We start from the raw sequence: 16,851 nt of genomic DNA, 5'->3' as shown, positions 1-16,851 counted from the left end.
CATTGCATCTAGGGAAGGAAAACCAAATGAAAATGTTAAGGAGAACTACTCACAAATCCATTGCATTGTCAGACTGTTTTTTGGACTTTGGGTAAATAAAATGCAAACAAGAGGGTTCCTATGCTTTCATCGTAGGACCCCTAATGAAGTGAATCAAAGCTTTTGATCTCCATTCCCACTCAGTCATTTACACATGATTTGCAATGTGCATTTGTTTGCCTTTGTACATGTTGTTTGGTTTTCAAAGCACAAGCCAGATGATTTGAATACCTCCGGACTCAACCTCAACACCTTTCTACCTCTTTCAATCTAGATAGTAAGCACAGATGTATTGTTAAAACACACACTGTCTGATTGTCTGCTGTTTTCTCTTTACAGTTGAAATGCCAACATAGAAAAAGTTCACAGTTCACACTTCAATTTTGTTCTGCCCCCTCAAGTTTAAATAAGGCACAATCAAACTGTCCCAGCTAAAGGCTATAGGCAAACCAATCCATTGGTAGGATGGATTGAATCAGAAATATTATGTTTCAGGACTCTGCTACCCAAGGGAATATTGTGTAATGGGGCAGATCCAGTAAATTGAAATAGATTGACTCACCTGAGGCCAGAGATAACCTTCCCGGTTCACTGTGCAGGCTTGGAGATGAACACAGAACCAATGTTATTGGACCTGATTCAGAGAGATGCAAATCCAGAGTCACAGAATCAGCAGGTTGAAGGAGGATGGGGGAGGTGTTGTGGTTTAGTTTACTTTTGTATAATTTAAAAATACAAAGGAATGACAAGATAACAAATAATAAACAGTGCAGGGAGAGGCAGAAAATCCAATGGTCTTATTTGAGACCTCCACCTAATGTTAAAATAACACAGAATTATAAAGAACACAAAAATAACAAAAATAATATAGCTAAAAGTGTTGGCTAACTAATGGTTAAAATATCTCCTGAGTGTAGTTACTGTCAGTGCAAAGCATGTGATCTTCTTTCACAGAAAACGGAGATGGTCAGGAAATGACAAGCCAAGCCTTGCATGGTTATCAGCACTTTTATGTGGCTGATAGATGTGTTTGTGTTCACATGTAGAATATATTCAAATAACCGAATGCAGTGTACATATTACTCAACAAAGTGGAAACACACATGTTTAATGATTCCAGTATTGCAGGCTTATTGATAAAAGCTACATATATAGCATTATAATACAAGAAAGAAAACATGAGTAAACAACAGAATAAAATTGTAGAGCATAATTACTTGGAAATGAATCTTGATTGTTAATAGAACAGTTATAGAACTTCCTCTCTTGACTCAGATGTAGTTGGAACTTCATTCCGATGTAGTTGGAACATATTACACCTAAAAAGCTATAAAACATAAAAATCCATGGAGCAAAAAGCTCAGAGCAAACTCATTCTTGACTCATATAAATGTCACCCAAATGTGATTAACACATAAAAAAAACTAAAACGCTAAAACAGTTAGGGTTTGGTGTGGTTTGGACCCAAGGATGCAGACGGTGAGGCCGGCAGCGCAGGTCATTTAATTCAAAACAGGAACACACAGGAGGACAAAGGAAAACATGAGGGAGAACAATCTAGGAACGAGGTGCAGGTGAGAGACAAAACACAATGAGACACAGGTGCACACAATCATCAGTCAAAGAACATGGTGGGATTCCAAACAAGACACCAACACAAGGGCAGAGGAACTAGGATGAGGGGACTAGGGCTGACATGGGGGAACAGGGACCGGGGCTGGAGCTGTTGTGGGGAACGGGGACTGGGACTGGGAGGAACTAGGGGCTGGGAAGGACCAGTGGGAGAGAAACAGGGGGGAACTGGAGGGACTCAGCGGGACCAGGTGCGAGAGGAGGGTACTGGCTAGGGGAACCTTTATTTCCCCAATACCTATGATGGAACAATACCTGGCCACTGGAGTAGGGAGGGGCAAGAGCAGGGGTCAAAAGGGAGAACCTGAGGAGGCTAAAGCTTAATTTATACTCAGTCGACAAATGTTGTAGAACAAATGTCTGTCGACATCCATCCGTCCATCCATCCATCTATCTATCTATCTATCTATCTATCTATCTATCTATCTATCTATCTATCTATCTATCTATCTATCTATCTATCTATCTATCTGTCTGTCTGTCTGTCTGTCTGTCTGTCTGTCTGTCTGTCTGTCTGTCTGTCTGTCTGTCTGTCTATCCAATCACAGCTGTGCGACGAAAGGGATGTTGTCTGCGACATTAGAAAGTTTGGTAGGTGCAAGACAACCCTGTCCGACACAAAAAAGTGTCCACAGTGATGTCATTTCTGTCTGTTGACACTTTCAAAAGTGTCATATACGAGGAAGTATAAATTGGCCTCAAGACTGGGAGAGTGGGGGGCACTAGGAGTAACCTGAAGTGATCTGGTGGGCACCATGGACTAGGACCAAGAGGCACTAGGACTTGGAGCACAAAGAGGGACCAGCGGGGACTAAGGGCACTAGGACTGGGGGCATCAGGAGGACCAAGTCAAGTCCAGTGCTGCGGCTGAACCAAAGTGCTTCACAGGTAAAAACATATACAGAACATAAAAAGTAGTACAAAAGTGCAAATACAAATACTTTAAGTACAAGGGCTCAGATACAAAATAAAAGTGCAGCAAATTACAAAATAAAGTAAAAAGAGACTACAATACGTAGCAACAGTTGGATTACCCGGAGGCAGGCTCAACTCTATTCGAAGGCCAGGGAGAAAAGATGGATCTTTAGCAGGGACTTAAATGCCTTCAGGCTCTGGGCTGACCTAATATGAAAGGGGAGGCAATTCCAGAGTGTTAGGGGCTGCTATGGCAAAGGCTGTGTCCCCTCTGGTCTTGAGCCTAGACCTGGGTACCTCCAGCAGCAGTTGGTCAGCTGACCTTAAGGCTCTGGATGGGAGCGGGGTGGAAGCTGGGGATACAAACAAGACACATGGAACACAGGACAACAAACTCAAGACAATACACACCAGGAGCATTTCATAGTGACATGGTGCAAAATCTCAGGGGGAAGTGACAGCGAGTGCAGCTATAAGAGTCACAGGGAGGGGCGAGGGTACAGGCTGGGAGCAGGGGGCGAACATGGGGGAAACGGTCTGAGAGTCCAGGAGCAGGTGTGAGGGTTCGGGCCGGGAGCAGGGGGCTAGCATGGGGGAAACGGTCTGAGTGTCCAGGGGCATCGTTTCATTGTTGTTTGGCGAGGATTGGTAAATGAAGGTGCTCCCAAGTGGGTTTATCTCACATAGCTTCTCTCTGAAAGCCTTGCAAAGGAAAAAGTAGATGAGAGGGTCCAGACAGATGTTGGTGGTTGCCAGCAACAAGGTGAGGCCTTTAATTATGTAGAAGACAGTCTTCTTGCAACTGTGCATTTGGTCTACGTGAACGTTTAAGTAGAAGATACGTGTGACATTATATGGAACAAAACACAGTAAGAAAACAAGCAGAATCACAAAAACACGGGCTTTAATCTTACGCTTTCCCTGATCATTGCTGCTCCCAGACTTTTGATAGGACTGGTAAACCTTCCTGCCTATGCACAAGTAACAAAAGACAATGAGAATAAACACAGCCCAAAAGATAGCATTGTTTTGGGCCACCAGAGTTTTGTGCAGTTGCAAACCAGCTTCGTTCTTCATATTCATACAGAATTTCCCTGTCTTATTCGAAGGATCCTGATCAGTCAGGATTATGGTCGGGAGTACATGTGAGCACAGGTAGAAAACCCAAATGCATACACAGAGCACTTTGCAGACGACCAGGTTCTGACCTAACAATCTTCCGCCGGGCCTGACGATCTTGAAGAAGCGGTCCAGACTGATGAGCCCCAGAAGGATGATACTAATGTACATGCAGCAGTAGAAAATGGTGGAGAAGCAGCGACAGGCCAAGGCTTTCAAAACCAAAGAACTGCTAGGAAGGTCGCTGGCGGCTCTCAGAGGAATGATCAAAGTCATGAGAAGGTCGGCAGCCAGAAGATTCTTCAGGTAAACCATGAAGGTGGAGGTGGACCGTAGGTGCAGAGAGACCCAGACTGCCATTCCGTTGAGGATAAGGCCAGGGAGGAGCAAGATGAAGTGCAGGCTTTGTACAGCTACATGTATGGCATCTGCATTGAGACCACAGTCCAGATCGGAAGGGGTCATTGCAGCTGGTTTAGAGGAATCTGTAAATCAAATGAGCAAGAAGAATTGTTGAATGTGGATGTCACCGAATGGCAGCTGTGTCATGTGTGTTGTGTAATACAGTATACAGCAATCTAAAGCATCAGGAAACTAGCAACTGATATCAAACACACAATAGGAAAGTCAAGTTTGATAAACATACAATTATTCATTTTGCAAATGATGGTTTGATCTTGGGGTATAATCAATATAAAATACTTACATGTGAAGTTGTTGACAAAGTTTGTGGAAAGCATGAACACATTTATATAATAATCTGAGGAAAAAACGTATTCATTAAGTGTTTGCTCAGATCTGTCTGTCTTGCTCTGACATGAGTCTTATATACTCGCTCATTGCTACCTCTCTTCACTATGTGTTTGTGGTTTCCTGTTTTCCGCTTGGTGTTGACTGGCCTGTGAATCAACGTTGCACTCTTCTCTTACTTTTCTTTACACTGTCAGGGTTTTGTCTTTGATGTGTGGGTGTTTGGGTGTTTTTCGGACCGAACAATTCCAAAATGTAATCTATTTTCTCTTGCTTGAAAGGTGTTGCATTGACATTGAGTGGCGGACATGTCAAGTTGCGCTCACTGACTCTTAAGGAGCATTCATTTTAAAAGGGGCGTATGCGGTTTGTGATTTTGTGTGGGTTTCCTGTTTTTTAAAAAGATTTTGAAAAATGCAACCGACAAAATCCCTGCCCCTCCCTTCAAGCCTCCCTCTAAAGTCACTCCTCCAAACTGAGAGAAAACAAATGACACTAGTAGCATGGGGCCTATTCGCTTTGCAGTTGTTTCCCTGGTCTAAGCAGACATAGATTTTTTTTCTAAGCTAAGATATTGGGCTATGACATCCACCACCTACTGCACGAGTAGCTAGCTAATCTCAAAATGAAAAATAGATAACTACATCCATTTGCAGCCCAAAAAAGCTGCTAAAGCTAATACTTATTTAAGCTACATATTGAAATGGTGTCAAAAACAGTAAAAGCAGTGATGAGACGCAAGAGGTGTATACTGTAACTAGTTTGGATAGAAACTCACGACGTGGACTTTATCTATTCTCAGATGACACCGGTCACGTCCATTAGAAAAGAATAGAATAGAACGTTTATTTGCCATATGTAATATGGCACAGGTACATTGGAATTCTTGTTATCACTTGTCTTTACAGTAACTTATCAGCACTAATCAGTTCCTCATTCCAGTCCTAGTACTGTATGTAGCTAGACATACTGTACATATTAAGGTTCCCAAACTGGCAATTTACTAACCATGGTCTAGCAGTCTGTCAATTCAATCAGCATGATCCTCATCTACATATCCCATGGGTGACTGTGTCCTTGATATAGGCAGTGCAATTAAATAACATTCAAAGTATAGTTATACAGAGTCAGTTGTTGTCTAGTGTAGTACGAAAGTAAATTCAACAATAAGACCATATAATGAATGAATGAGTTCAACAGCTGGATTTGATCGTCCATGATGGATAGCAGTGGACAGACAACAATATCGATTGCGTCAAACGGCCATTTATTTGATAATAACTTGTTCCCAAGCAGATTGCATACTGTGGGCCATGTTTGAAATATTAGGCTTTTTTCGAAGCCGGTTAGCAGGTACGCAAGAACGTCTCTTTGATCAATAAAATTTTGGAGACAAATGCTGTAGTGGTTTCAAAGATGTTATCTTATGGATCCAGCAAGTTTCTTGAATAACTTCTTGGAATACTTTGTCTGGTACCTCCATCTTTTTTTCTACCTTGTAGCGATCTATCTTTGGCAAATGAACGTTAACACTGTGGCATTAACAAGAAAAGCAGATCTTAGTAGGCGGGCTCTAGAGACAGGTAAGGGGGCCCTAGACCAGAAATTACGTGCATAGAAACCAGGCTCGGGAGAGCCTGGTGACGCAAGGCTACGCAGGTAGTTAAATTGACAGGCAGGTAAGACATCCAATCATTTCAAGTTGGCAACTCAAAATGTTTGGACGCACTTATTACTGTCCTGCAACTTCCCCAGACTACAGGTTTATTTCACTGGAGTGTCAGAGCACTTTATTATTGATTTCTGTCAGGATGTAATGAGAATTGCAAAAAATATAACAAAAAGTGCTTCTGAGCCTAGCCGCATACTGCACCTTTAAGCTGAATGGTAATGGGATGATGCATTGAGCAATTAGATGACACATCCTGTTTACATGCCATTTCATTGACGTTGAGTGGAAGCCATGTTAAATTGTGCCCATTGACCTCCAGGGAGCATGCATATTGAGTTGAATGGCAATGAGATGATGCAACAGTTAGACCTACTGTAACTGTAAGTTGAGGAGAACTAACTTCTGACTCCTGATATCTCACCCGATATCTGATACCTGATATATGATACCTGAAAACCGACAACTGACTTCTGATACCTGACAACTGAAAACTGATACCTAACTTCTGATACCTGACAACTGATAGCTGGTATCTGACAGTTGATACCTGACTCCTGAGGATTGACCATTGACCCATAGAGCAGTCCATTGTAATACTGTATATATCCCTTGCATTTCCTACTACCATGAAATAACTACACGTCCTCATTGCAGATGTAGACATCCAGCCTTATCCACTGATTACCTCTGCCCCAGCGACAGCGCAGGGCGAGAGGTAAAGTTTTCTTTGCCGCTTGTGCGTGGGTGTGTGTGCGTTTGTCTGTTAGTAGGATTACGCAAAAACTACTGAACCGATTTTCACGAAACACGGTGGAAAGGTGTAGCATGGTCCAATTTATAACCCATTACATTTTGGAGCAGGTCGGAAACACGGGTGGGGTCCCCGGGCCACCCAAACACGGCCGGCCATTCACCTCCATTCATTTTTTGAAACAGGATTATGCAAAAACGACCAAACCGATTTTTATGAAACTCAGTGGAGGGGTGTGGCATGGGCCACCTTAGAACCCGTTACATTTTGGAACAGATTAGAATCATGGGACAGATCCACAAATGAAAACAAAGAGACAAGGGGTTTAGACTGGGGTGTGTGGGGGAAGAGCCTGGAGTGCACCGCGTTGTCTCCCACCAGCTGTGGCCCGAGGGGGGCGCATCAGAGCTGGCTAGATAAAGCAACCCATACACCTCCAGTCATTTTTTGGACTAGGAATACACAAAATGAAAACAAAACCTAGAACAAAGCCAGCTCTCTGTGTGGGGGTTCTAGATAGGGCTTAGACTGGGGTGTGCGGGGGTAGTGGAGTGCACCGCATTGCCCTGGGTTACCTACGTGATGCCATGTACTGTATGCCCCAGTATTCATACATAGCCCTTCTCCTGTGGTGAGGAAAACCACTGGATATCCTAATAGTACCATAACAGCCCAACACTCAATTTAGGGCGGGACAACTTCGGACAGCAACAGATTTTCAAACAAATGAACACCACCCTCTCTCATACACATGAGACCAGACAACATTATATAGATGGTCAATGGACTGCACTTAAATAGTGCTTTACAAAGGCCTCTCATTCACCCATACAGTGGCAGCTGCCATGCAAAATGTCTGCTCATTGGGAGCAATTTGGGGTTTAGTGTCTTGCCCAAGGACATACGGACAGGAGGAGCTGGGATTTGAACCACTGACCCTAAGATCATTGGACAACTGGCTCTACCTACTGAGCCACAGCCACCCCACATATAGGAGACTGGTAGTCCGGTGATTGGGCGACAGGGTCAGGGGGATGATTGACAGGACCAACAAATATATATATATATATATATATATCTGGAAGATGTAGAGAGTGGGTCGTATGCCCACCTCCCTTGTTCTCTGTAAAGCGCATTGTGTTGCCTCTGGGTATGAAATGCGCTATACAAATAAAGCTTTGATTGATTGATTGATTGAACAACCGACCAGCGAAGGAACCACACACCGTTGATGAACACTGAAACTTAACAAAACAAAAACAGACAAAGGACAGCACAAAAACATACAAGTCAGAGTCCATAACAACAACAAAAAGAGCTCCTCCATCCTCCTTCAACCTGCTGACTGTGGCTCTGAATTTGCATCTCTCTGAACCAGGTCCAATAACATTTGTTGTGTTCATCTCCAAGCCTGCACAGTGAACAGGAAGGTTATCTCTGGCCTCAGGTGAGTCAGTCTACTTCAATTTACTGGATCTGCCCCATTACACAATATTTCCTTGACTAGACCTACACGACTAGCAGCAGTTCTGTAACACAATATTTCTGATTCAATCTCTCTTACCAGTGGATTAGCCTTATAGCCTTTAGCTGAGATAGTTTGATTGTGGCTTACTGTATGTAAATGCAAAGTCCAGGGGGCAGAGCAAAATTTAAGTCATTTAACATTACATCTGTGCTTACTATCTAATTTGAAAGAAGTAGAAAAGTGTTGAGCTTTAGTCCGGATGTATTCAAATCATCTGGCTTGTGTTTTGAAAACCAAACAATAATTCAGTCGAGATCACTTTAGTCAAAATTGAACCATTTATTAGCATGCAATAATATATACAGCATATACATTTTTTTACACATATGAATTTTGGCGGTGTGATCTGTTCGGGGGGCCCCCTGCCTTCCACGCATGTGGAAAGCAGCAATCTATGTTCCCCCCCTCTGGGCCGCTTGGCCCAGAGTGCCGGGCTGGAAGAGGGAACGGCATCTAGCCCCCTGCCTCTATGACGATCAGAGTGGGCCGCGATCGGGAAGACGCTCGGAGGTAACTCAGCCCACTAAGACTGTCAAAGAGCGCCACAGGGGGACTGCTGTACATTATAGTTCCTGGCTTCCACGGGCCAGCGCTTCGTGGAGTCCGAAGGAGATACAGCCTAGTGTCTCTGCCTCCATGGTGACCGGAAGGACCGCTGGATGGCCCTTCGGAGATGTTTTGTCTCACGATCACCACGGAGCGCCACAGAGACTAAGCTAGTGTAATTCCCCGGCTTCCACTAGCCGACGCATAGTGGAATATCAGAAGAAAGCAGCAATACCCCCGGAACAGAGAGCAACGACGACAACAGAGACGACATTGACAGAACACAGGTGGAGCAGGGGAGGAGGTGGGGCGAGTGCGCAGATACGAGCGATCAGCAGTAATGGCAGAGCGGATGCAAGGCAGAGAACATGGAAGCAGCGAGCACGCAGATACGAGCGATCAGCAGTAATGGCAGAGCGGACGCAAGGCAGAGAACGTGGAAGCAGCGAGCGCGCAGATACGAGCGATCAGCAGTAATGGCAAGAGCGAACAATGACGTGTTTTGACAGCTTAAATACATGCGCTCTAGTGAGCTGAACCAATGCTATGACAGCTGACAGTCAGCTGGTGGGATGCGTCATACGGGGTGTGACTGATTAGCCTCTGCCGATTAGCCCGGCGTTGACATCCGTGCCTCGCCTGAAGTACGTCGGAGACTTCATTATATGCACATTGCAAATCATGTGTAATCGACTGATTGGGAAAGGTGATCCAAATTGGCATTTTCATTCACCCAGAGTCCCGAAAACAGTCTGACAATACCATCGATTTGATTTAGCAGATTAACGTTTTCATTTGGTTTTCCTTCCCTAGATGCAATGATGATATCAAATTTTACATCATCACCTCTGGATTGTGGCTCCTTCAATGACGACATCATAAATGTGGCTCTTCTCTGTCTCTACTTACTCATGTTCCCCTTAGCCTTGCTGCTGAATGGAGTGGCAGTCTGGGTCTCTCTGCACCTACAGTCCAATCTGAGCTTGAGCAAAGCTCTTATGGTTCGGGGGCTTTCTACAACCCCCTTCCCCGATCAGACCGGTCTGGACTGGTCTCTCCTGCAGCTTATGGCCTTGTCGAGATAACTGGCCGATGGTTTGGCGCCCAGGTCTCTATCTCTATCCACCACAATTGCTGTTGTCCACAGAATGTACCAACCATGGAATGTCATCTTTATCTCATATGGGATGTTTCAAAGGGAGAAACTTCTCTTCCCAGAACCCCAGGCCGACAGCCACACTCAGGAGTCAACATCATAATTAGAAACTGCTAACAGGATCAGGTTAAACCAAGACATTTCTCTGAAAATAGCCATTTTCATCAACCAGTTTAGAACACTTTCACAAGAATAAAGTTTCTTTACAGGTATGATGTCTCTATACACTTCTGAGTTCCATTCAATTCAATCTCAGGATTAGCAAACTCACTCACTCACAAATTTTCACTAAACCTGCTTTGTGTCATCATAGGCCTACATGGTCTATGCTGTTTTGTTGCTGGTTGTTTACTTACCTCTGGTCAACCTACAAGAGCCTAATCAGACAGTCTACCATGACTCTTTCTGAGAAGAGTCTGTATTAGCCATGATGCAAACACAGAGCTAAAGATGTATACCAACTAAGCTTCATGCATACAGTACTCTGCGGGCTATGCACACTATACAATGCATTATTTCAGTGCCCTCCAGCTTTTCGTACTGAAACCAGTCTTTCTTAAACATAGCAAAATAGGCTTATTCCTCCTGAGAGAGCTACTGTAGTTCATCAAAAGACAAAATGTAAATAGTTAAGAGAAACATGCTCACCACCACAACAACAGCTACTGTAAATCAGCCTCCCCACTCTGGTTCAGCACTACTGGATCAGGAAGAAAGGGGGTAAAGGTTCAGGGCTGGGGTTCAGCACTACTGGATCAGGAAGAGAGGGGGTGAAGGTTCAGGGCTGGGGTTCAGCACTACTAGACCAGGAAGAGAGGGGGTGAAGGTTCAGGGCTGGGGTTCAGCACTACTAGACCAGGAAGAGAGGGGGTGAAGGTTCAGGGCTGGGGTTCAGCACTACTGGACCAGGAAGAGAGGGGGTGAAGGTTCAGGGCTGGGACAGGTTATAACCAGAGTTAGGGGACAATTAAAACTAATATAGATTTATGTTTGTGAGAGGCCACTGTCACTATAGACTTGCATGTATTGCTCAGCTGGGCCCTGTACTACGAAGCAAGATTACGGGGGTAGCGTGATAACTTAAAGTTGAACCCTGGCTGAGTGAGAGGTTATTTTAGGAAGACTTTTCACAGACTGACAAAACCCTCTTTGGCTTTCCCTGATATCATATGAAAGATACAGATTGTCAGTGGAATGGCTTTCTCAGCTGCTTGAGCCATATTTTGCCAGGAGTTGTGCATTTATAGTCCAGCAGACTGTAAGCTATGCACTGGTTTGCGTTTTATTGCCTTCAGGTAGTTTGTAGACTGTGGGTGATGCTACTTGTTCTCCTGTTCAAACCGAGAGAAGCAGCCTAGTCTACATTGAATTCTTGCCATGCCTGGCAAATGACGCTATACTGAAATACCTTATTTTCGTAGGCTAGCCTACTTCTCCACCTCAAGCTTCAAATCTAAATTCCTCTTGTATAGAGACCTCACATTGTCTGCTTCAACCTCAAACTAATAGCCTAAAATGAATTATAGATTCAAGATTTGTTTATTCGCCATGATTTACACATACTACTTACAATATAGGCTATAGTTCATATTTCTCTAATATTGCTCCTCTTGTGCAAAATGTGGTGTACGGAGCTATTGGTTATGCGCATGGTGCGATTTGCTGGGGGGGACGGGGGGGATTTCCATGTCTCTCCTTTTGATTTCCCTCCCTCACCTTCGTGGTACTGGTTATGCATGGTTGTGGTGGTTGGGATTAGCCCAGCGAGCTAACGAAAAGCTATCCTGGACATGTCGAGCCTGCTTCATAGTACAGGGTCCTGGTGGATCTAATCAATGGTTTGTTGATCACAGATTTAATGGAGGTCTAAAACCTACCCATTATTAATCAAGAAAATAATAATTTCTCTGATTTATACCCCAACTACCTGCTGCTTGAACTACCTGTACTACATTTTCATGTTTATTCATGGAAATATTTTAATTTTAATTTCATTTCCAGGTCTATAATAGCTCTGACCACTCTAAATGGAAGTGAAGCACGCAGAGTCAGCAAAGATCACTTCCTGACTCAAAGTTCACTCTAATTCTACACCAGACAGGAACCGGCAGGGTTGCGGAAGAGCGAAGAGAGAAGTCATAAAAGAGGATTATCTCATATCAAGGAGTATTCGTTATGACCGGGGGTAAAGTCAAGTTAAACATCTTCAGATCTTACCATCGAGACAGAAACATGACTGCGTTCCATCTGCTAGGCAACAGCATATTACATTTAACATTACATTACAATCATTTAACAGACGCTTTTATCCAGAACAACTCACAATAAAAGTGCATTCAACGTATGTAGTCAGTACTACTACTCAGCAGAATCCATGAGTGCATATCCTTTCTAAACAAGTATCTAAGAGTTTAACCTAGTGCTGAAGTAAAAGTACAAGAACAGTTGAGTACAAATAGCTAAATACAAATGCAAAAGTAAAAGTGCAAGAACAACATATTTTGCTTCTCTTCCACTTTGGTCTTAGGACTTGATATGAGGCTATGCTATTAATCACTTGTTTAGAAAGGAGATGCACTTGTGAGTTCTGGCGAGTAGTAGTACACTGACTACCTATGTGAAATGCAAATATTGTAAGTTGCTTTGGATAAAGTCGTCTGTTTAATGACTAATGTAATGTAAAATGTAATGCTAAATATGTGTGAACCATATACTGTACATGGCTAATAAACAGATCTTGAATAGGTGCTAAGAGGAAGGGTCAGTACTTCTGAAGAAGTGAGTTTTCAGCCTGCGGTGAAAGATGGGCAGATATTCCGTTGTCCTGATGTCAGTGGGCATTTCGGGGAGCCAAGACAGAAAAGAGCTGTAACTGGGTGCATGCCTTGCGTCACTTTCATCACAATATCCTTGGAGACATTAATAACACCCATATATGTCAAACCTGAGAAATTACAGATATACTGTACAATAAGATGCTGTACCACACACACACACACACACACACACACACACACACACACACACACACACACACACACACACACACACACACACACACACACACACATTTACTCAACACATTTTCTAAACCCTTACACCCGATTGTGTAATAAGCTCACATTGAGGACATGTCTTTTTTCTTGTTGTTCTGTGTCCTGAAGACCAGACTTTCCGCCATCTGCATGACAGGAAGTGGAAAGCAGAAGGGAGAGCTCCTTGACATTTTTCACCAGTATCAGGCCGATGTACACACACACACACATACCCCCCCACACACACATATGGATTTAAGGAGTAGGCCTTGAGGAGACCGTATTTATGTATTGCCAAGAGGAGCCCGAAAGGACCTGAGAAAGAGAGAGTGAGGCAGAAGGGTCAGCCAGGGTATCCAATCAGACCAGAGTTTGGCTCAGGAATACCTGTCATAGGAAAACAACATGTGGGTAAAGTAAATCAGACATACTGATAGATTTCATTTTATTTTTGATTGAACTTCCAAGATTTAGTTGAAATTTGCTAAATGTGTTCTTATTGTCATTAAGCATTTAAATAAGGGGTTTAAACATTACCATATCTGTACATTGCTATGTAACTTTGTAGTCACACAGGAACCGCTATGTAATTATGTGGTATTAGGGTTTAGCGGTATAGGTTATTACACAAATGGAATATGGCATTGGGGAGGAGTAGCTCACCAGGGGTAAGTTGATGTGGAGAATTGGCAACTAAAGATCAATACATTCACTCAACGTGACCACTGGAGAGCTAAATGCAATACCATGCAGTTACATTAGATAGCAGTTCCAATGTACTGCAAGTAAAAAAAACTGCTATTTAGTTATGTAGGGATTTTATTTTTTTTGTCTCCAAAAGTGTAGCTGTATCACATCGAAGACTCCAGAACTGCAGTGGTTTTTATATTGGTAATATAACTAATGTAGACCCCCTAAACTGGAGTGTATAATAATAATAATAATAATAATAATAATAATAATAATAATAATAATAATAATAATAATAATTATTATTATTATTATTATCTGACTCCATTTTACATTACTTAATCTGTGAAAAGAGTAGTTGATTATGGCAAGAATGGTTAAAGTGATGTTAAATCAATCAATGTCTATAGCAAATGAATTAACCAATTACAATCAGAATCAGAAATGTTTAATACTATGTAATTTTACAAAATACTAGGGATTTGTTTTGATCAATGGTGCATAACCTGGAGACAACATTGAACAGGGTGCAGGGGCGAGACCGAGTGCAAAGACAGGACAGTGCAAAAGAGCAGTACAAAATATGAATGAAAAAATAAAACCAATATACAAAATGGAGTGCGGTCAGTACAGTATATATTCGGGGATGTGTACTATATGTGATGTTTGTGTATATAGTGTGTGTGATGTGATATTGTATGTGAGTGTGGTGTGTCCTAAGTACAGTACATTCGGCGGTCTTGTGCAAGTATTGCAGCGGTGACAGAGTCACGAGTTAGAGGGGGCGAGTCAGAGGGAGACACAAGCCTTGTTGATGAGACTGGTGGCTGTGTGGAAGAAGCTGCCTGGAGTGAGGTCTTGGCCCTGATGGACCACAGCCTCCTGCCGGAAGGGAGTGGTATGAAGGGATTGTGGTCGGGGTGGGAGGGGCACATATTTTACAAATTAAAGGTTTAGATCCCACTCTACCATTGTATTGGGAGATTAGCGAGAGAGGGACAAAGAGAGAGAGAGAGAGAGAGAGAGAGAGAGAGAGAGAACTCATGGCCAAGGCCTATGATGAGAAACCCCAAGGAAGGGCAAAGAAGATGGGGAGAAAAAAAGAAGAGATCAAGAGAAACCTGGCTTATGTGTGTTGGCTGGCTTGTTTCTGTGCGGGAATGGTAGGACGGTAATGTTTGATAAATGTGTCACCTGGACACATCAGTTCCAATGCTTCCAATGCTAATCCAGCACAATAAGAGCGGGATAGCCAGTTAGCTCATGGGCTCACAACAACTAGCAGCAGCTTCCATAACATTAATGGTAGCGGTCATTGGCTAAAGCAGTTACACTGATAATAACATAAAATCATCCCCACCAGGAACCCCGGTCTCCTGGGTGGGAGTCCAATGCTCTCACCACTACTCTACTTGTGCAGTGGAGATCGGCGGGTGGGTTTTGGTATCCTTCTTCCAGTCCCTAGTGTGGGTTGGGGTTAGAATATGGGTTGGGGTTGGGACAGGATCTGATCTATAAGGCAAGGGGTAAAGGTTGGAGTGAAAGGATGAACATGTGGAGGTTTGGGGTATAGTCCCATAAAGTCATCCCCACCGGGTCTTCAACCCCAGTCTCCAGGGTGGGAGTCCAATGCTCTCACCACTACTCTACTTGTGCAGTGTAGATCGGCGGGTTGATTTTGGTGTCCTTCTTGATTTTGGTGTGCTGGGACTACTGCCTCTTGTGGTGCCAACAGAGAAATGCAGGCTAACATTGTCCGCAGTAACGGAGGGGAGGGAGGGAGGGAGTGATGACCGGACGAACGCTATACTAGGTGCGCTGGCACTGTAAGTCACGCACAAAAAAGCATCAACACATTAAGCTCATTTCTCCATCACCACCTAAAGCTGTGCCAGTCAACAGTCAGTCTAATCACTGAAAATAAACCACATAGGCGTAGAGCGACTGGTGAATCACATCCTATACAAAAATTAATTACTATAGGATTTGAAGTGTCCTACTCCTATTGTAATGAGGACTGTCTGTCTATAATGCAGTAGCGTACCGTGGGGTCTTGCACAGGGTCTTCTCCGACATTGTTATTACTCCCAATGCCCCCCAACCTCCCCCCTGCACACCCCGTACACACACGCAGATAGGGAGAGAAACTACACATGTAGGGGTCAGTGGAGTCTTTTGGTTTTGATGTTCTGGGACTACTGCCTCTTGTGGTAGCAGCAATGGAATTGCAGGTCAACAACACGACGCAAGAAGCACGGACAAAAAGGATTCCCTCTCCTTGGTGTGTCGGCTTACAGCCAACACACAAAAATGGTGCTGGGCATTTATAAGAGGAAGAAGAAGGAGGAAGAGAAAGAAGACATGCATGCATACATGTAGCATTTTTATTCTGCATCACTTAGGGCTTGAATCCACAACCTAAGACAACAAGGGTAATTCATGATCTTGTTGAGCTACGTGCCAAGTGAGAAGCCATAGATGGCAATCACCAGGTTTTCATGTTGTGGCAACCCAGGGGACAGGAAAGACTACAAATACATAAAATGGCAGTGGCACACACAGACAGAGACTAGGGAGACAGCTGTCAGTTTGGCCTTTGCTTGGCCTTTTAATAAAAACAACATTTTAACATACATTTTGGTGGTACTGTAGTTGCAAAATGATAGCACGCATGGCTGGCTTGTTATTCATTTTCAAAGTTTTAAACTTTAGACAGTTGCTGTAGCCCCACCATCCGGACTATTGTTCCACAAGTTATGCCAGCTACAGACTTTTGGCATAGAACTGGACCAATGTGTAACCTTTGGTGATTTTTCATGCATGGGAAGGCAGATTTCCTAGGAAAAATATTCAGAAAAATACTGTGTTGGCAAATATAACAATGACTGGCATTTTGTCTGCCCTGCCCCTAATAACCAATTGACCATCAGAAACTATTTTTTTTAGCATATGAGACGGGGCAGGGTATCTCCCAGCCTACAGTTTCATCAAAACTACTGTAATGTGTTTGCTAACATA

This window comes from Borostomias antarcticus (assembly GCF_949987555.1).
Source record: "Borostomias antarcticus genome assembly, chromosome: 1".
Classification (NCBI taxonomy): domain Eukaryota; kingdom Metazoa; phylum Chordata; class Actinopteri; order Stomiiformes; family Stomiidae; genus Borostomias; species Borostomias antarcticus.
Note: the sequence above shows the minus strand (reverse complement) of the source record.